Below are 22982 nucleotides of genomic sequence, written 5' to 3' on the forward strand. Positions count from 1 at the left end.
TCATTAAAAATCCCAGAGATTATAGAAAGATTTAATTTCAAAATTAGGTATCATAATGACCTGAAATGAAAATTTCAACTTTACGTCATAAAAGATGCAATACTTAAAAAGAAAAAAAAAAGCTATTGAGCCATACAAAAATATAGATAAACCTTAAATGCATATTGCTGTAAAATAAGCCAGTCTAAAAAAGCTACAAACTGTGTATTACCAATTATATAATGCTTTGGAAAGGCAAACTACAAAGGGCAGGAGTTGTCAGGAGGGTTAGGAGTTAGATCGGTGAAGAACAGGAACTTTTTTTAGGGTGGTGAAACTGATCTATTTGATATTGTAATGGTAAATACAGGACATTGAGCATTTGTCAAAACACAGAATTCACAGCACAGTGAACCTCAGTGTAGGCAAATGTTTATGAAATTATTCTAGGGTTTAGGAGAATCAAAGGATAAAATGCTTAATGTGACAAAAGATCTAACTGTATTACAAACATGAAACAACCTTACTGAGTGGGGTGAGAGAACAAGTTGCGGACTTAAGTAACTTTGGGAATCAGTGGAGTATATTAGACTAAAGTATATTAGACTAAAGACAAAAGGAATTGGACATAACAAATGTACTCTAGCTGTTAAAATTGTTTTCCCCAAGAGGTTAACGATTCCAACTACACTTTCTATGTTAGAATCAAATTGAACAATTAATGAAAGAGAAGGGGTAGTGGAGTAAGATTTCTCAATATTGGAGTGGGAGCTACAGATAAGCAAAGGGAGGAAGCTAGAAGATCCATGTAGTAACTAAATAGACTTGGAGACATCCATATCAACTCATAGCTTAATATAGATATAGGTGATTAAATATGAAAATACTTAAAAAAAATCTTCATACTCATTTGTTAGTGCACATATATCTATCTTAATTCTCCATACTCTAGCTGAGAGGTCCTAGAAACCATGACGCTAGACTCTAATAGCAACAAGCACCCTTATTACCCAGATTCTGGCCTTCAATAAAAGGAACAAAAGCTCCTTGGAGAAATGACTGATTCTTGCAATGGAGCAGGAAGTATTTAAGTATTTAAGACAAACCTTATAAGAAAGTGCCCAAAACAAAGAATACACAAAAATCACACACACAAAAACAAAACAAAAAAAAACCCAGAACTCTGCAATTATGGGGGTGTGTCGAGGAGAACCAGGAGTCACCTGAAAGAACTTCCAATAGCCAAGCTAGAAGAACTTAAGAAAATAAACTAAAGAGTATTAGGTTATAATCCAAAGTATAAAATAAATATCCATGAGTCCAAAATAATAAGTATGATTAACAAATAAAAGGAAGAAAATAGATAAAACCTTCCAATTCTTTATGTAGCGAATCTGTCCTTGTGGAGGTATAGAATCATTTCCCATACCTTACGTGTGGATTGTATATTGTGACTTTCTTCCAGAGAGTATATTATGGAAAAGGAGAAAAAAAACCCACATCATTAATCAAGAGTAATATTATAGGCAGAATAATGACCTCAAAAATGTCCAAATCTTATTGCTCCAAATAAGTGAACAGGTTATAGCTAATAGCAAAGGGAAAAATTAAGGTTGCAGATCAAATTTAGATTGCTCATCAGCTGACTTGAGATAGGAAGATTATCATTCAGTGGGCCTAATGTAATCACAAGGTACTTAAAAATGAAAGAACAGCAAAGTCTGAGGGAAGTGTGAGTATGAAACCAAAACAGTGAGAGATTATTGCTGCCTGTAAGGCGGAGAAAGAGAGCCCAGAGACAAGGAATGGGGGCAGCCTCTAGAACCTCTCCAGAAAAGAAAACATATGCAACTCCAGGACTCTAGAAAATAATGCAGCTCCTCTAACATCTTGATTTTGGTCTAGTGAGGTCCAGGTTGGATTTGTACCCTATAAAAATGTAAGAATAATTTTTGGTGGTTTAAGCTTCTAAGTTTGTGATAATGTATTGCAGTGATAATGTATTGCAGCAGTAATAGAAAATGAATACAGGTAACATCAACAGTGAGACATCGTATGGATAATATGTACATTTGACATTTTGTAAGGGGAATGGTACCTTATCTGTGGTCTTCCTCCCAGCACAGAATCCCAATCTAACCATGAGAAAGACTTTGAATAAATCCCAAAGGAGGCACTTTATACACAAGACCTGACCAACAATCCTTAAATCTGACAAAGGCTTTGAAAGCAAAGAATGTCTGAGAAACTTTTGCAGCCAAGAGGAGTGTAAGGAGATGTGACCATCCATATCATGGAATGTGTTATCTGGGATGAAATGTTGAAACAGAAGGACATTAGGGCAAAACTGAGCACACCTGAATAAATTATGTACTTTAGTTAATAGTAATGTATAAATATCAATTCATTAATTGTGAGAAGTACACCATGCGAATGTATGATGTTAATTACAGTGGACCTGGGTGTGGGATACATGGGAACTTTCTACTCTCTTTGTAATAATTTTGTATATATAAAACCAATGAAACAAAAATGAATTTTATAGTCACTACCTGACTTTATTCACATCCTCATGTGGAACCTGAGAGAGAGAAGCATGCTTGAGGGCAGTCAACCTTAGAACTATGAGACAGAATATTTTTTAAAATGTTTTTAAAGTCACTAAATTCAGAGTGGTTTGTTTTGTAACAATAAAGGCAGCAGTTTTGGAAAAGAATCTCCTTTGCATCTTCCCCCTCTTCATCACTAAGTTGCTTTCCTCTAATACTTTACACATTATGTCATTCAATCCTACAACTTTATGATGGACCTGTGATCTAAGGAGATGAAATAACTCCACTGAAGTTGCAGAGTGAGTAGGAACTGCAGGGAGATCTGTAACTAGGTGATTTGACCACACGATCCATGCATCTAACCAGTATAATATACTTCCTGCCAATAAGCAAGCCACCTGAACCACCTGGACTTCAGAAACTGAAAAAAAAAAAAAAAAAAAAAAAAAGAGAAGAAAAAGAAAGTCAGTTCTTTTGGGATCTCAAAGGTTAAGCCATCCTACAATAGCCACATACCACATCCTTAGATATCATTGCAAATGCTTCCTTTCCTGACACCTATCTTCTCTCATAACCTCTTCCTATATATCCTGTGAATCTTTTTGTCATCTTTTTTTTTTTTTTCATTCCTTTCCCTTCTAACTCTTCTCTCTGGCTTCTGGAATGGGCTTTTCACAGTAAACAAACTTCCCTATATACCCAACTATTTCATAGTTCCCTTACTCCAGTAGTTTTCCTTAGTTGTTACTTGCCTCTCATATTATTGGATCCATTCAGCTCAGTTCCTCCAGTCACTGTGTTGATGTTCCTGTTTATAGAGGTGGTATCAGCATTCACTTTGCTTCTGTTCCCCATTATCAAGTCATACCTTGATAAGAACTCTTTTAAGATTCATTATACCCATTGGTATATATCCATATAATCTTCTTATCTTTCCTTGATAGTGTTACTTACCAACCTGGCCCTGGGTCAAATCTATAGCCATTGGAGGTTGCAATGGACTGACCTAGAGTGTATCTGTCATCTATAGCCTCAACATAAACTTGAGGGACTTAGACACCTACGTGAATAAACAGAATAAACATCTAGTCTTCTTGCTTTCTCTCCAAACGTCTGAATCTCCTTAACTTAAGAACCAACAACTCTTCTTTACTCAAGTCATCAATACTCATGGTCATTTATTAGAAATTGCTTGCTCATCTTTCTCAACTGTTCTAATGCAAAATTTTAAACTCTGATATTTCGTTCTAATATCTTTTTTTGCAACTTCAGTTACATTCTTGCAACATCATCTACGCTCTTGCTTCCTTTTGATCTTTTATAACTGCCTGGAAAAATAAAAAGCAACAGTACTCTAATCCTGAATAATTCTAACATTCTCTCTTCTCCATTTCTTCTGGGAATCTCAGTACAATTGAAAAAGTAACTTACTTGTGTCATCTTTTGCTACTGTAAATTTATAGTCCCTCATAACTTCTTAGAAATCTTTGCATGTGACACAGTTTGACTTTCTTTCCCATTCCTTAAAGCTTAATTACACTGAAACACAAACTATGGGTTCTTCAGGGCCTTCTAAAGTGCTCCTCAAAATTTCACAGATACTCACAGGCAATTTTTATATGACCTGCTACCCCTACTACACAAAGAAGGTGGTCAGTAAATATATCTGGAATGAATGATTCTGGCTACATAGTTTTTACTCATAGATCCTATTTCTAGATAGTTGTCAAGTACTTTATGTGAATTATAACATTTAACCATCACAAGAATTCATCAAGATACTGAAGTCAGCTTTTTGGATGAAGAAACCTTAGAGACAGTAGCTAAGGCTACGTGGACATACTGCTAGAGTCAGAATTTGAATCCAGTTCTACCATTCAACTGATGCTTTGATCCACTGTGCTTTTTACCCGGCAGTTGTCAATATACTACTCAGTGTGTTTTCCTAATGTTCACTTTAATACAAACAAAGGACTGGCTGCATTTCACTTCAGCACAGAATGGTGGACTTTGCAGGTCTGGAGAGGGAAATCATTCTGACATTTTACAATTTTAGCTAAATTTTGGACTCCATATTTCATTTCTGTGCACTCAAGAAGTTATCCACCATATTTGTTTGAGAGTTGAACAACTGAATCAGAAGAGCAGAAGTTGTAAGTTTGCAATAGCCCCAGGGAAGCACATATCTACAAAAATTTGACAGGAGACTGACTTTTTGAGCTTAGCAGGAGTTAACTTGAAATTTATGCCTTCTAGTCCCTCCTGTCCCTTATAATTTGCAATGCCCTGATGGTTCAAGTAGGATTATGTAAATCTCATCAGTTTAAAGTGATAGGCCCATGGCATTTATAAGGTCATTAAACATATCAGATGTCATAGGTTAGTGCATACTTCCCTTAAAATAAATTCTGTAATATTATGGATTATAATATGGAGACAGATGGAAATTTTATAGCATCACTGAGAAAATTTTAACTGTTGGGAAAGTACCCTTCCCATAAACACTGAATTACATTACATATATAATCAATACTAAACGTTTGTACTGCACAGAGACACTGAGTTTTCTCTGTACCAATGTCTAAAACTTGAAGTATGTGCTTGTTTGGAGTACAGCTTTTATTTTTGTTTTTGTTTTTCATGTAATACAAGTTTAAAGAAAAACAAAACTGGGGCACCTGGAGGGCTCAGTCGGTTAAGTAGCTGCCTTCAATCCAGGTGATGATTCTGGGGTCATAGAATCCTGCCTTGTTCCATGGGGAGCCTGCTTCTCCCTCTCCCTCTCTCTGCTGCTCCCCTGTTTGTGCTCTCTCTCGCTGTTTAAATAATAAATAAATCTTGAAAAAAAAAAAAAAAGAGAGAGAGAGAAGAAAAAACAAACAAACAAAAAACTATCAATGGTTCCAGAGAACCAAAATCTGGTTTTAGAGGCAATTACTTTTCTGATTTTTAAAAACATTTTTCTTAATGCATTGAATTTTTTAAACACATTCTTTACTCTCTGTTCCTCTTTGCAAATTCCAATTTTCTAGGTGACATACATACTTTAAAGATAATTTAACATGCTAGAAATACGTATGTTTAAGCATGCAGCAAAGCATTCTTATTCTCACTATAAAATTTTAAAATCAGTTTTCCATATTGATCCAAGAAATTTTCTGTCATTTGTTAACTCTGGTTCTCAATGTTTGGGGTGCAGCAGAGATGTCTATGGAGGCCATTAAAAATGTAGATGGTACTTTCCCTCTTGAGACTGACAGAGATGGAGACTGGAGCATTTATACATCAAATCATTTCATAGGTGATTCTGTGGCACACAAAATCTGAGATCCAGTGAGTTCTCAGATTTTTTTCAAGCTTTCTCTCTTCTCAACAACTTTGTGTTTATTGTGTGTCACTTTCGTTATGCTTTCTGGCAAATGAGTGGGAATGTTAAATTCTCTGATAGCCCTCAGAAAACTTTTGCCAAAGAACAAAACTTTTAATGTGAGCCCATCTAGACCATTGGGATGGTTAGTCATCCAACAGCAACTCATAGAAGGAAAGTGACTGACAAAATTAATAGGGAAAGTTTTTATTAAAATCATTACTCTATTGCCTCAGTTGATGACAACATGTAATTTTCTTCTTCATAGGCTTCACTATAATTTGCTTCATTTAGTTCACTTAGAGGAAAGTTATATTTTTCTGTGATCACTGTAGCAACATCAAAAGCAGGTGCTTTCATGTGTTAAGCATTTTATAATGCCAACCAAAAGGCACATCTTTAATAAGAAGAAACCAAAAGGTTAATTTCAATTATGATCATTCTTTGCTTGTGACCACTTGAGTGATCCTGCTTAGATAGTGGAGAGGATACAAAATCTCCTCCTCCTACACTTGCCAACCCGTTAGAGAGATATCCTGCTCTTTAAATGTTTCAGTCCTTAAAATAGATATTTCTAAAGATCAGCCTCAGAACTCAAGAATTCACAGTCCCAACTTTCTTAAAAGAAAAAAAAAATAAGAAAGAGAGGAAGAAAGAAAGAAAATTACTAAGATAACTCTCACTCTATTTTTCCCTGAGACCTTGGTATCTCTCCTTAGTATTGGTAGTGTGTCAGGAACTGGTTTCTTTATTCCTAAACTCTGGATTTCTTCAAGGACTGAGGGCAATCCTATAAAGAGAAAGTTGATTTCTGAGGTTGTAAGCTTCTCAAAGAAAGGAATACAACATTTACTTCTACTTCCGACCATATCATTTTCTAGATTAAAACCCACATATTATTCCCATAGTTTAAATTTAAAGATCTACAACACAGTTTAAGCTTCTGTATAGTCTTGCTTCTTCTTTGTCCAGTTTTTTTTCCTAGCCTTATCACCTATCAATCCTGCCTTGCCCCTGAAGTAAAGGCCACACTAAAGTGTTTGTAGTTCCCCGTATGTTCTATTTTGTTTCTTTTCTCATTGCTTATATTCTCTCTGTGGTATACGTTTTCACTTTTTATATTTTTACTGACTGCTCCTGGAAACTAACTACCTTCTCAAACTTTTAGTCTTGCAGCTCAGAAAAAGTATGTAACAAGAATCTTTCTTGGCCTTCAGGCTAAGTTAATTGCTATTCCCCCTAGCCCCATAAAGCTTTGTGCACATTCTGCCACGGTGTATTTAAATTGTTTAATTGTAGTTCTCTCCCATTCCACTGGCCTATTTAAAGACAGGAAATATGTCTAATTTATCTTGGAAATTTCTAAAGATAGTCTCATAGTTGCTCCTCAATAAATGTTGAATAACGCAAATAATGGATATTTCTAACTCTTGACAGGATGTATATATAGCATATTAGGTGCCAACAAGTATTTGTTCAATTGAGTATATAATTGGATTAATGAATCACTGCAATCATCAGACTAGATGTTCTCTACTGCAGGCAGTTGTCAAACACCAAGTCAGAGAACTAAATATTGCTTTGCTCTGAAATTTCATTATAGGCTAATAACATAGAATAATAATTATTATTCTTCTACTTATTTTAGATGTATCTGCCATATTGAAGATAAAGTTATACAGTAAATATATATTTATTGAACTTTTCCACATTTGTCTATGAGGTCAATGACTTTCTTGATTTTATACCCAGGATGGAACATTCTTGGCTCATTGGACACGTAGTAAATACTTGTTGGATGAATAATGAACACATGAATGAATAGACTCCATTGTTTATATTTTGTTCACCACACTAAATAAAAAAAAAAAATCTTAATCAGGATCAGATCAAGATAGAAAATAATAAAAAGGTCTTGAATTTCAAAAGGAAGTTCAAAAATCTCAATAAACAATTTCAACTATTTGTGCAAAGTCTCTCTTAGCTGACAGAGCAAGAAAATTGTATATGTGTATACTAATCTGCATATTATCACCTATCTACAAATAGCTCCACATGCAAATATCTGTTCCGACATTAAACATGATAGGAGTTGATACTGATTCCTCTGCTCCAATCAATCACATGAGTCATTCTAGCTTTTTTCATCCATTCCAAGTTACCCCCACTCCAACAGTGAGAAAAGAGACTCCCACCATACCCTTCCATTTACTAATTGCTCAATTCCAATATACTGAGAGTTCAGAATTGTTAAACATAAGCCAGTGGGAACCAGCTTTATTGACCAGATTAGAATGTTTAGGTACAGTTTCTTTTCCTTTTAATTTTACAGACACCACTTGGTTTACTGTTACTCAAGTCAGGCCCTTACTCCCCTGCTCCAGTCAGTGAAGCTGTTTCACAACTCTCTAAAACAGTTTAGTTCTTTTTTCACATTCCACATTCTATCTGGAGATCCCTTGACCTCCTAAATACTTGTTTTTTTTTAACTTGCATACATGAAAGTTCACGCTTACTGCAGTAAAATTCTGTGGATTTTGACAAATACATAGTGTCATATTACCATGACATAGAGTAATTTCATTGTCTTAAGAAAATCCTCTGTGCTTAACTTATTTACTCCACCTACTCCCTGCTTCCTCAAGCCACTGTTAACCACTGGTCTGCCTACGGATTCTATAGATTTGCCTTTGCAGAATTTCATTTGAATGCAATAATAAAATACATTTCCTTTTAGGCTGACTTCTTTAACTTAGCAATATACACTTAAGATTCATTCATACCTTATATGCTTCAGACTTCATTCTCTTTTTATTGCTGAATAATATTCCATTACATGGAAATACCACAGGTTGCTTATTCATTACCTGTTTCAGGACAAGTTGGTTGCTAATGGTTCTGGGTGATTAGGAATAAAGCTGCTACAGATATTCTCATGCAAATTTGTGTGTACATATATTTTCAAATCAGTTAAGTGAATACTTGCAGGCACAATGCGAGGGCATATGTCAGGACTATGTTCTGCTTTGTAAGAAACTGTAAAACCCTCTTTCAAAGTGACTCGACTGCCATTTTGCCCTTCCACTGGTATGGATTGAGAATTGTTGTTGCTTTATATCCTAACCAGCTATTGATATTCTTTTTTAAAAAATTCTTTTAGCCAGGGGGAGGAGTCAAGATGGTGGAGGAGTAGCAGGCTGAGATGACGTCAGGTAGCAGGAGATCAGCTAGATAGTTTATGACATCACAGGCAATACAATGGCATTAAATTCATAACTCTCAATAGTTACCCTGAATGTAAATGGGCTAAATGCCCCAATCAAAAGATGCAGGGTATCAGAATGGATAAAAAAAAAACAAAAACAACCCATCTATATGTTGCATACAAGAAACTCATTTTAAACCCAAAGACACCTCCAGATTTAAAGTGAGGGGGTGGAAAACAATTTACCATGCTAATGGACATCAAAAGAAAGCTGGGGTGGCAATCCTTCTATCAGACCAATTAGATTTTAAGCCAAAGACTATAATAAGAGATGATCGAACTATATTGAACCCAAAGTGTCAGTCCAACAAGAATATCTAACAATTTAAAATATCTATGCCCCTAACATGGGAGCAGCCAACTATATAAACCAATTAACAACAAAATCAAAGAAACACATCGACAATAATACAATAATAGTAGTAGGGGACTTTAACACCCTCCTCACTGAAATGGACAGATCATCCAAGCAAAAGATCAACAAGGAAATAAAGGCCTTAAATCACACACTGGACCAGATGTACATTACACATATATACAGAACATTCCATCCTAAAGCAACAGAATACACATTCTTCTCTAGTGCACTTGGAACATTCTATAGAATAGATCCCATCCTGGGTCACAAATCAGGTCTCTACTGGTACCAAAGATTGGGATCATTCCATGCATATTTTCAGACCACAGAGTTCTGAAGCTAGAACTCAATCACAAGAGAAAATTTGGAAAGAACCCAAATACCTGGAGGCTAAAGAGCATCCTTCTAAAGAATGAATGGGTCAGCTAGGGAATTAAAGAAGAATTGAAAAAATTCATGAAAACAGATGATACTGAAAACACAATGGTTCAAAATCTTTGGGACACAGCACAGGGAGTCCAGAGAAGAAAGTATACAGCGATACAAGCCTTTCTCAAGAAACAAGAAAGGTCTCATATACACAATCTAACCCTACACCTAAAGGAGCTGGAGAAAGAACAAAAAAGAAAGCCTAAACCCAGCAGGAGAAGAGAAATAATAAAGATCAGAGCAGAAATCAATGAAATAGAAACAAACAAACAAAAAACAATAGAACAAATCAATGAGACTAGGAGCTGGTTCCCTGAAATAATAAGATTGATAACCCCCCAGCCAGCCTTATCAAAAAGAAAAAAGAAAGGACCCAAACAAAATCATGAATGATAGAGGAGAAATCACAACCAGCACCAAAGAAATACAAACAATTACAAGAACATATAATGAGCAACTATACGCCAGCAAATTTAACAATCTGGAAGAGGTGGATGCATTCCTAGAGACATATAAACTATCACAACTGAACCAGGAAGAAATAGAAAACCTGAACAGACCCATAACCAGTAAGGAAATTGAAGCAGTCATCAAAAACCTCCCAACAAACAAGAGGCCAGGGCCAAATGGCTTCCCAAGGGAATTCTACCAAACATTTAAAGAAGAATTAATTCCTATTCTCCTGAAACTGTTCCAAAAAATAGAACTGGAAGGGAAACTTCCAAACTCATTTTATGAGGCCAGCATTGCCGTGATCCCAAAACCAGACAAAGACCCTACCAAAAAGGAGAATTATAGACAAATATCCTTGATGAACACAGATGCAAATATTCTCACCAAAATACTAGCCAATAGGATCCAACAGTACATTAATACACAACAGAACATTATTCACCACAACCAAGTGGGATTTATTCCTGGGCTGCAAGGCTGGTTCAACATCCACAAATCAATCAATGTGATACAACACATTAATAAAAGCAAGAACAAGAACCATATGATACTCTCAATAGATGCTGAAAAAGCATTTGACAAAGTACAGCATCCTTTCATGATCAAAACTCTTCACAGTGTAGAGATAGAGGTTACATACCTCGATATCATCAAAGCCATCTATGAAAAACACACAGAGAATATCATTCTCAATGGGGAAAAACTGAGAGCTTTTCTGTTAAGTTCAGGAACACGGCAGGGATGTCCATTATCACCACTGCTATTCAACATAGTACTAGAAGTCTTAGCCTTAACAATCAAAAAACAAAAAGAAATTAAAGGCATCCAAATTGGCAAAGAAGTCAAACTCTCATTCTTTGCAGATGATATGATACCTTATGTGGAAAACCCAAAGGAGTCCACTCCAAATCTGCTAGAACTTGTACAGGAATTCAGTAAAGTGTCAGGATATAAAATCAATGCACAGAAATCAGTCGCATTTCTATACACCAACAAGACAGAAGAAAGAAATTAAGGAGTCAATCCCATTTACAATTGCACCCAAAACCATAAGATACCTAGGAATAAACCTAACCAAAGAGGCAAAGAATCTGTATTCAGAAAATATAAAGTACTCATGAAAGAAATTGAGAAAGACACAAAGAAATGGAAAAATGTTCCATGCTCATAGATTGGAAGAAAAAATACTGTGAAAGTGTTTATGCTACCTAAAGCAATCTACACATTGAATGCAATCCCTATCAGGGTACCATCCATTTTTTTTTTTAAAGAAATTGAACAAATAATCCTAAAATTTATACAGAACCAGAAAAGACCTTGAATAGCCAGAGGATTGTTGAAAAAGAAAGCCAAAGTTGGTGGCATCACAATTCCAGACCTCAAGCTGTCTCTAGACAGATGACAAAGCTGTCATTATCAAGACAGTATGGTACTGGCACAAAAAGGCACATAGATCAATGGAACAGAATAGAAAGCCCAGAAATAGACCCTTAGATCTATGGTCAGCTAATCTTCAACAAAGTAGGAAAGAATGTCCAATGATAAAAAGACAGTCTCTTCAACAAACGGTGTTGGGAAAATTGGACCGCTGCACTCAAAAAAATGAAACTGGACCATTTCCTTACACCACACATGAAAATAGACTCAAAATGGATGAAGGACCGCAATGTGAGAAAGGAATCCATCAAAATCCTTGAGGAGAACACAGACAGCAACCTCTTCGACCTCAGCCACAGCAACTTCTTCCTAGAACATCACCAAAGGCAAGGGAAGCAAGAACAAAAATGAACTATTGGGACTTCATCAAGATCAAAAGCTTTTACACAGCAAAGGAAAGAGTTAACAAAAGCAAAAGACAACTGACAGAATGGGAGAAGATATTTGCAAATGCACATATCAGGTAAAGGGCTAGTATCCAAAATCTGTAAAGAACTTCTCAAACTCAACATCCAAAGAACAAATAATCCAATCAAGAAATGGGCAGAGGACATGAACAGACATTTCTGCAAAGAAGACATCCAGATGGCCAACAGAGACATGAAAAAGTGCTCCACATCACTCAGCATCAGGGAAATACAAATCAAAATCACAATGAGATACCACCTCACACCACTCAGAATGGCTAAAATTAACAAGTCAGGAAACAAGTCAGATGTTGGAGAGGATGCGGAAAAAGGGAGACCCTCCTACGCTGTTGGTAGGAATGCAAGCTGGTGCAGTCACTCTGGAAAACAGCATGGAGGTTCTTTAGAAAGCTAAAAATAGAGCTACCCTATGACGCAGCAATCGCACTACAGGGTATTTACCCTGAAGATACAATTGTAGTGATCCGAAGGGGCACATGCACCCGAATGTTTATAGCAGCAATATCCACAATAGCCAAACTATGGAAAGAACCTAGAATTCCATCAACAGAAGAATGGATAAAGAAGAAGTGGTATATATATATATATATGCATGCATGCAGTGGAATACTATGCAGCCATCAAAAGAAATTAAATCTTGTCATTTGTGACAACTTGGATGGAACTAGAGGGTATTATGGTGAGCGAATAAGTCAATCAGAGAAAGACAATTATCATATGGTCTTCCTGATATGAGGAAGTTGAGAGGTAATGTGGGGGTTTGGGGGGTTAGGAAAGCAATAAATGAAACAAGATGGGATCGGGAGGGAGACAATCCGTAAGAGACTCTTAATCTCACAAAACAAACTAATGGTTGCCAGGGGGAGGAGGGTAGCAAGAGGGTGGCTGACTTATGGACACTGGGGAGGGTGTGTGCTATGGTGAGTGCTGTGAAGTGTGTAAACCTGTGATTCACAGACCTGTACCCCTGGGGCTAATAATACATTATATGTTAATAAAAAAATAAAAAAACATTCTTTTAGCTATTCTAATAGGTAATAATAATAAAACATTACATTATATATTTTAATTTGCATTTCACTAAAAATGTCTAACATTGGTCATTGGTCATATTTTCATATGCTATTTGCCATATTTACATTTTCTTTGGTGAGGTATTTAGTTCAAATCTTTTGCCTCTTTTTAAAGTGGGTAGCTTGTTTTCTTATTCTTTCATTCTAAGTTTCAGGGTATTTTTTGTTTGTTTGCAAAGGACAAAGGTGACAAAGGGTTAATGCCCCAAATGTATAAAGAACTTATAGGGCACCTGGGTGGCTCAGTTGGTGAAGCATCTGCCTTTAGCTCAGGTCATGATCCTGGAGTCCTGGGCTTGAGCCCTGCATTGGGCTCCCTGTTCCACTCTGTCCCTTCTTCCACTTGTTCTCTCAATCTCTCTCTCACTGTCTTTCCAATAATGAATACAATCCTTTAAAAAAAAAAAAAACAAACCTATAAAACTCAACACCCAAAAGAATAATCCAGTTAAAAAATGGGCAGAACACATGAATAGACATTTTTCTAACAAATACATATAGATGGTCAAAAGGCCCATGAAAAGATGCTCAACATCACTCATCATCATGGAAATACAAATCAAAATTATAATGAAATATCACCTTATACCAGTCAAAATGGTGAATTTTTAAAAAATATATTTTGGATACAAGTCCATCTTCAGATATGCATTTTACAAATCTTTGTATTCTCTTAACAGTGTCCGTTTGTTTGTTGTGGCTGCTGTCACAAGTTATCACAAATGCTTAAAGTGGCAAAAATTTATTCTCTTAGTTTAGGAGATCAGAAGTACAAAATTAGTTTCATAGGCTGAAACCAAGTTGTTAGCAAAGCAACTCTTCCTCCAGATACCCTACAGGACAATCTGTTCCTGGCCACTGGGGAATTCCTAGAATCTTCTTGAGTTCCTCAGTTTGTAGCAACTCCAATCTCTGCATTTGTGGTTAGATTATGTTCGCCACTTCTGTCAACACCAAATATGTCTTACAGACACATTTGTGATTATATTTAGACCTACCAACTAATCTATGATAATCCCCTCCATGTCAAGATTCTTTGCTATTACATCTGCAAAGATCCTTTATCCATATAAGGTAATATTTATAGGTTTGAGGGATTAGGACCTTGTATTTGGAGAGAAAGATTATTCTTCTACAAATGTCTTTGACAGAGCAGAACAATTTAGTTGAATTTTTCTAGTTTTTTTAATTGATTGTGCTATTGGTGTTATATTTAAAAACTCAGTGTTAAACAAAAGATCATGTAGATTTTATCCTGTTTTCTTCTAGAATATGTACAGTTTAGCATTTTACAGTTTCAGATTGATTTTGAGTTACATTTGTAAAAGATATGAGGTTTTTGTCTAGGTTCATTTATTGCATATGGATACCAATTGTTCTAACATTGTTAGTTACAAATACTCACCTTTATTGTATTGACTTTACACGTTTGTCCAAAATCAGTTTACTATACTTGAGTATGTCCATTTTTTGGCTCTTCATTGTGTTCCATTGAACAACATTGTGTTTATTACTTCTCCATTACCAAGTATTTTCATCACTATAGCTTTAAGTAAGACTTAAAAACTAGTAGTGTAAGTCTTTTAACTTCATTGTTCTTCAGTATTGTTTTGACTAGCCAAGAGTATTGTCTTTCCATATAAATTTCTGAATCAGTTTATAAACTGATTCAAACTATGAAATAGTTTGCTAGGATTTTGATTGGAATTCCATTGAGGGTATAGATCAATTTGGGGGAAATTGTTACCTTACCAAAATTGAGTCTTCCAATTTATGAATAAGGAATATCTCTTCATTTATTTGATTCTTCTTTATCAGTTTTTTATAGTTTTATACATACAAATCATATTTTTATTGGTATTGTAAATATATACATGGGTACTCCCATTCTCATACATTGGTTAGTAATTTAGACATGATTTCCTTTAGCTCTTTGAACATATTTGAAACAGCTGAATTAAAGTCTTTGACAATTTTAATGTCTGGGTTTCCTCAGAAACGGTTCCTATTGATTTTTTATTTTTAGTGTTTAAAGAGCCATACTTTCCTATTGCTTTGCATGTCTGATAATTTTATGTTAAAACCTTGACATCTAAAATAATATGGCAAGTCTGGAAATCATTTTTTCCCTTTTCTCCAGGGCTTACTGTTATTGCTTCTTGATGTATTTGTTTGTATTGTGATATTTCTAAGCTAACTCTGGAATGTCTGCATTTTTTTTTATTTTCTGTGGCCACTGAAGTCTCTCTTTGGTCATTGGTCAGGGAATATTAAACAGAGATTTTCTTAAATGCCAGAGCCAATAAATCTTCCAGTCTTTGCCAAGGTTCTCTGTGCATGTGAGGTATGCCTTCTATATGAAGTATAACAGTACTCATCTCTGTCATGTCCTTCACTTTCTGCTTTCCCTGAGACTTAAGGTCAGCTGGAGATGAGAGTTTACAGCCTTCTCAGGTCTTTCCTGGGCATGTCCACATGTGACTTTCTAGATTCCTAGGACTATACTGGAGTTTTTCAAAGCCCTTATGAACATATCATTAGTCCCCAGAATTTGCTTTTACAATTTCACATAGCTTGTTTTGCACCCCCACCCCATTATCTACCCCTCAGAAAGCTAGGAAGTTAAAAATGCTTGATGTAATTATTTCCAACACACTGACCTGGGTGAAAACGTGTTTTGGCACTAGGTATATATTTTATCAGGTCAAATACAAAACAGCTTTGCAAATAGGGTCTTCCAGGGAACCAGCAGACAGGTTAAATAATGACAACTCTTTTGAAAGAAGACTTTGAAAGAGCTCTAGCTACATTTTGTTCCCTCCTATGGCTTCCAAATTGCCCCAGGAATTTGGGTTATTATTTTTTAAGACTTCTGCATGGTTGGAGACAAGAGATGGGATTGGGACAAGTTAAAATGCCACAAAACTCAGTTTTCTTCCCCCCCAATATTTAGCTGTTTTTTTCTGGAATAAATGCTTCCCGAGTTTCTTCAAGTCTTTGGTTAGTTTCCAAAACCCTGGAGAAGTTGGTACTGACAAAATTTGCGATTTTGAAGAGGTTGTTGTACTTTTATTAAGATGAGAATTTTCAGAGGTCCCTACTTCACTGTTTCCATTGATCTCAAGTTCTTTCAGTTTTTGTCTAACAAATTTTAATGCTCTGTTGTTAAGTGCTTATATAGTTAGGATTGCTATGCGACTGACCTCTTTATCATTATGTAATGCCAATCTTTATCCCCTATAATTTTCTTTGAAGTCTTCTTGGTGAAATTCAGTAGCTATTTCAGCTTTCTTTTGATTAGTGTTAATATGGTGTATCTTTCTTCTTGACTTTTAACCTGGGTATCTTTGTTTAATGCAGGTTTGATGAGAGACAACATATAATTGGGTCATGTATTTTTATCCATTTGGAAATGTTCTTTTAATTGGTGCTTTTACATCTTTCATATTTTAATTATTGCTTCAGTTGGATTAATATTCTATTATATTTGTAACCACTTTCTTTTGCTCCATTTTTCTGCTTCTTGATTTTAATTGAGCATCTTATATATTAATCCATTTCACCTCCTCTCTTAGCATAATATTCTTCTGAAAAAGGTTTTTAGTGGCTGCCTTAGAAAAGCATATACTTTTAGCTAATCTAAGTCCATTTTCAAATAACAGTATACACTTCACATAAAGTGAAGGCAACTTAGAATAATGTATTCCCAATTCTTTCCCATCCTTTGAGGGTATTACTATCAGTCACTTACCCATACATTATAATAACCCAATACATTGTCACTCTTGTTAATTCACCAGTTTTATTTTAGACAAATTAGGAGAAGATATATTTAAATCTTTACTTATTCCTTCCCTGGTACTTTCTTTCCTTCTTTTGTTTTAAATACATGGATCCAAGTTTCTGGCCTATATAATTTTCCTTTTGCCTGAAGAACTCTTTTTACCATTCCTTGCAGGGCAGTTCTGTTGGTGATGAATTCCCTACTTTTGTTTGCACAAAAAGTCTTTATTTCTCTTACATTTTGGAAGAATAATTTTGCTGTATATAAGATTCTAGGTTGGTGGGTTATTTTCTTTCATCAGTTTACATATTTCATTCTATTCTTTTCTTGCTTGACAAGAAGTCCACTGTGATTCTTATCTTTGCTCATCTATAGATGAAATATTTTTTCTCCTGTGGCTTTACTGAAGACTTTTTTTTTTTATTTCCTGTGGTTTAAGAACTAAATGGTTTGGTGGGTTTTTGTTTGTTTTTATTTTTGTTCTGCTTGATTTCCTCTGAGCTTCCTGGATCTGTGGCCTGGAGTTTCTCATTAATTTGAAACGTTGTTGGAGATATTGAGTCAAATATTTCTTCTGACCATTCTCTTTCTTCTCCTTCTTTCATGGCAGTTAACATTTATATCATACTTTTAGAAATTGTTCCATATTTCCTGAGTGTTCTGTATTTTCATTGTTTTTCTTTGCAGATCAGTTAAGTTTCTACTGACTTCATTTCCAGGTTCACTGTTTCCTTTCACCGTTTTAGCATACCAATGTCTCCATCAAGGGTATTCTTCATTTCTGTTTCTGTATTTTTGATACATAGCATTTCCTTATTATTGCTTTTTAGGGTTTTCATCTTTGTTTACATTACCTATCTGATCTTGCATGTTGCCTACTTTCTTTATCTGCCCTTCTTCCAGAGGAGATAAAGACTCATAAATTGTTTCATGGAGAGCAGTCATTTGCTATGGAGTAAACACTGGTGTATTTCATCCTGATGACTCTTCGCCTCCCTTAACAGATCCAGGAAGAGATCTTTCCCAGTTCTTTCACATCCAAATCTACTGGGATTCCTGGAGGTAAATCCCACAATGAAGTGAAGCACCTGCTAAACATTGCAGCTGCAGGGGTTCCTCATCTTTAAGCTAGTCCACACTCAGCCTCTAACCATTTGTCAAGTTTGTAATTCAAGTGTTCTATCAGTAAGTTTAGGACTTCTGTCTTCTGTTCCAGCTAAGTATATAAGGTGACTCTTAATATGCCTCTGTCTCCCCAAATTTCAGAGGGCCAGTTTGCCCTGAAAACTTAATTCTCTAACGCATCCAAGAAAAGTCACTTATTTTCTCTGTCTCCAGCTTTTTTTATTGTAAGGACACAAGTGAAGACTTCCAAGCTCTTTACAGGTGGGAGCTGAAACTAAAACAATTTCCTCCACAGTACAGCATTCTGGATTTTTAAAAACTATTCCTAGGATTTCCATTCTGGCAAAGCAGAAGCTGATAGCTTCTCTTATTAGATCCTTATCTCAGCTTTCCTGGATTTCTGAATAAGGACTCAAATCTCATGGTTGTTTTGATGGAATAATTTTATGTTCTCAATAATCCATGGCATCAGATTGTTCCCAGTACTTAAAAGCAACATCAAACAAGCAAAACCCCCATTATTTCTGTTTTGTTGTTGTTGTTGTTGTTGTTGTTTACTATGTCTCATTGTAGATGTTTTTAAATCTAGGGGAATTTAAAGGTTATCTCTGACTGTGTAAAGACAAAGATTTATGCCCATAAGTCAATCACAGATGAATACCTCCTTCTTGAATTGATTTAAAGGTTGTTTTCTACCCTAGTGTTTCACAAAATGTGGTCTTAAGATCAACTATAAAAAAACAACCTAGTGGTTTATTCAGTGTAGATTCCTAAGCCCAAATCTTGCCTATTAGAACCAAACATTAGGGTGTGGGGGCTGGGGATAAACATTTTATAAGACTCAGGTGATTTATAGATTATATACTAAACTTTGAGAAAATACTCTTTTTAACATTATTAATTTCTGCTATTTGCTATGGTAAGTCAAGAGATATCTAAGCTTCCCTTTATCCAAGAAAATATTCACTCAAGTATCATTCTGTGTAACTAAAAGACAAATGTAACCCAAATTATTATGGGCTGCATGATTCACCAACACAACACTTATTTTTTAAATCCTTTAGTGTTTTAAAGATTCATCCCATGGAGCTGTTTATTTCTTCAATCAGGGCAGAGGTGTGAAAGCTTTCTTCACAGTTCTTCTAATTATACAATCACACTATCAACCATGTAGAATAAATCAATACTGCAATGTTGTTTCAGTACACTGCTTTTGGAAGAAATACACTATCAAGCTAGGCCATATTGAATCTTAAAACAAAACTTATTCTAGACTGAAATAAAACACAGCATCTCAAAAACAAAAAATGAGACTTTTTTCCCCTCAGAAAGGAGCTTAAAAAGAACCACCAAGTATCACTTTTAATATTCAAGTTTATTTTCTTTACATCTTAATGAGGAGTTACTATACAATGTTCTCCTTATCCCATTAAAATCTACTTTAAAAATGAATCTTTGGCATTTTACATTTCTCATTCCATTTTTGGAACATGAATATAAGTGAAAATTGGGCTGAAATGTTCTCTTAGTCCTACCTCATCTTTCATTTTCCCATCCTAACCTACTTTTCTCTGTGATCAATCAAGGACTGTGTGGGAATAATGCAAGAATCCGTCAAGGTCAAAATGGAAATGCTTCAAAAGGATTCAGTATAGATAGAAATTTGCTGAGAAATAACACTTATGAATTGATATAATTTACCTATTTCACAGAAGGTCAGAGGATGTGGGTTATATGGAAAGACTTCCTTTGATTAAACTGGAAATTTCTATCAAACAAGGTATGTTTGTAATTTATTCAAAACAACTGGTCTTTGAAGGGTAAGAAAGATTCCCATTTTTATTTTTAGAATTTCAAGAAAAGGAAGAAATTTCATCAAAAAACTTTCTATGGCACTGAAAAGCCTACGATGTCAGCAAATTACAGCTAACGTGTTAGCAAAAACTGTTTTCAGTGTGTTATTAATAAAATTTGGTGGGGCGCCTGGGTGGTTCAGTGGGTTAAAGCCTCTGCCTTTGCCTCAGGTCATGATCCCAGGGTCCTTAATCCAGCCCCACATCGGGATCTCTGCTCAGCAGAGAGCCTGCTTCCTCCTCTCTCTCTGCCTCCCTCTCTGCCTACTTGTGTTCTCTCTGTCAAATAAAGAAATAAAATCTTAAAAAAAAAAAAAAAGCTTTTGGTCTTGATGAAGTCCCGATGGTTCATTCTTGCCCTTGCTTCCCTTGTCTTTGGCGAAATTTCTAGGAAGCAGTTGCTACAACTGAGGTCAAAGAGGTTGCTGCCTCTATTCTCCTCAAGGATTTTGATGGATTCCTGTCCCACATTGAGGTCATTCATCCATTTGGAGTCTATTTTTGTGTGTGGTGTAAGGAAATGGTCCAGTTTCATTCTTTTGTATGAGGTTGTCCAATTTCCCCAACACCATTTGTTGAAGACACTGTCTTTTTTCCATTGGACACTCTTTCCTGCTTTGTCAAAGATTAGTGGGCCATCGAGTTGAGGGTCAATTTCTGGGCTCTCTATTCTGTTCCATTGATCTATGTGTCTGTTTATCTGCCAGTTGCATACTGTCTTGATGATTACAGTTTTGTAATAGAGCTTGAAGTCTGGAATTGTGATGCTGCCAGCTTTGGTTTTCTTTTTCAACATTCCTCTGGCTATTCGGGTCTTTTCTGGTTCTATATAAATTTTAGGATTATTTATTCCATTTCTTTGAAAAAAGTTGGTGGTATTTTGATAGGAATTGCATTAAGTGTACAGATTGCTTTAGGTAGCATAGACATTTTCACAATATTTTTTCTTCTAATCTATGAGCATGGAAAACGTTTCCATTTCTCTGTGTCTTTCTCCGTTTCTTTCATGAGTACTTTATAGTTTTCGGAGTAGAGATTCTTTACCTCTTTGGTTAGATTTATTCCTAGGTATCTTATGGCTTTGGGTGCAATTGTAATCCGCTCTCTGCTTGCCTCTCCGCCTATTTGTGATCTCTGTCTGTCAAATAAATAAATAAATAAATAAATAAATAAATATCTTTAAAAAATTTGGAGAACACATGAAAAACAATTTGTTCTGGTACAGTAATGCAAAATACCATCTCAATATGAGAAAAGATTTTTCAAAAAAGAGTAGGGAGATACTAGGCAAGGAAAGAGGCTATTCATGTTGGAGTTTGCATTTATTAAGTGCTAACTATGAATCAGACTGGTGCTTTATATCAATACTTTATTTAACAGCTATACCATTCTGGTGAAGTATCATCATGAGAACTTACAGTGAATCTAAGGGTCATAAACTCAGTACTTGGCACAGAAAGGACTGGAATTCAGGTCAATGTAACTGTAAAGTACAACCTCCTTCCTTACACTGTGCCTTCAGGATCATGGATTTGTATTCACTTTGATCTTCGTGGTGTCTAGACTTTCATGTCCACATGGATCACCAAACCCCTCAACTGACTTGTTAATTTTGACTTCCATTCTTTTCCCCAATTCAGTATTTAATAATTTTGTTGAATATAAAACTCTTTCAATTCTAACAATAATATTGAATACATTATAACTGCCTTTGATTTGTAAATGACCTAGCTAGAAAAACATAAAATTGGTCATTAATAGCAATAGGAAATCTTGAAATATATTTGCCTTTATAAAACTGTTAAAATATTCAACATCTTCAACACACCTTATTAGATGTTTGAAATAATCTTGTGTGAGCCTAACTGATATATCCTTACATATAGCTCAGAGGTATGGAAATCCCACTTTATCTGTTCAATATAATAATATCAATGCCATATCCAACATCACAAGATTTGATAGAGAAAGCATATACTTAATCTTCCTTCCTTCCTCCCTACCCTTTTCTTTCTTTATCTCTTTCTCTCATCAAAAATGTAATGAATGCTTACTATACCCATACTCCATTCTAAGCAAGGACATATAATAGTGAACAAAAGAAAGTCCCAGACTTCAAGGAACTTTCATTCTAGTGGAATTTTATTTATATAAAAGTGGAAATGAATTTCTATTAGATTTTTTCCTTAAATTTGGCATATTTTTTGAGAATATCAACATAGCAAAATGAGATCTATAAATACTCTTAATATTAATGTTGCTTACATTAAGATAAATTGAATGTTAGTGTCATGACTAACTGTCATGACGGAAGGACTGAGGTATGTTTAACCACTTTTGTATCCTCTAAGCATAGTTCATAGCACTTAGTTGGCTCTCTTTCTAAATATACATATACATATATATATATACATACATACATTCATGATTTGAGGGATTTGTGTCTAGGATTGCACTTCCTAATATAGTAGCCACTAATTACATGTAACTTTTAAATGTATATTTAAATTAGTTAAAAAAATTAAAAATTCAGCTCTGCACTATCATTAGGTACATTTCAACTGGTCAATAGCTACATTTGACTAGTGCCTATCATGTTGGACAGAAGAGAACACTGCTATCACTGCTTAAGTTCTACTGGATGGCACTGCTAAACAATTCCGTTCTCAAAATTGATATCTGTTGTTGGTCAAAATGGGTAATTTTCACTCATATTATGAGAAACATGTTTTAGGAAATAATAACTTCTAAGTGCTTTTGAGACTAGGGAAGAGATGTTAAATTTCATCAAATGAATTAAAATAGTTTTTTGAAAAAAATCTTCAATTGCTTTGCATGATAGACTTCATAAAGATATTTCTCTAACCTTGTCATCCTTG

Source organism: Lontra canadensis, unplaced genomic scaffold, assembly GCF_010015895.1.
Source record: "Lontra canadensis isolate GAN:19392208 unplaced genomic scaffold, GSC_riverotter_1.0 scaffold9, whole genome shotgun sequence".
Taxonomy (NCBI): Eukaryota; Metazoa; Chordata; class Mammalia; order Carnivora; family Mustelidae; genus Lontra; species Lontra canadensis.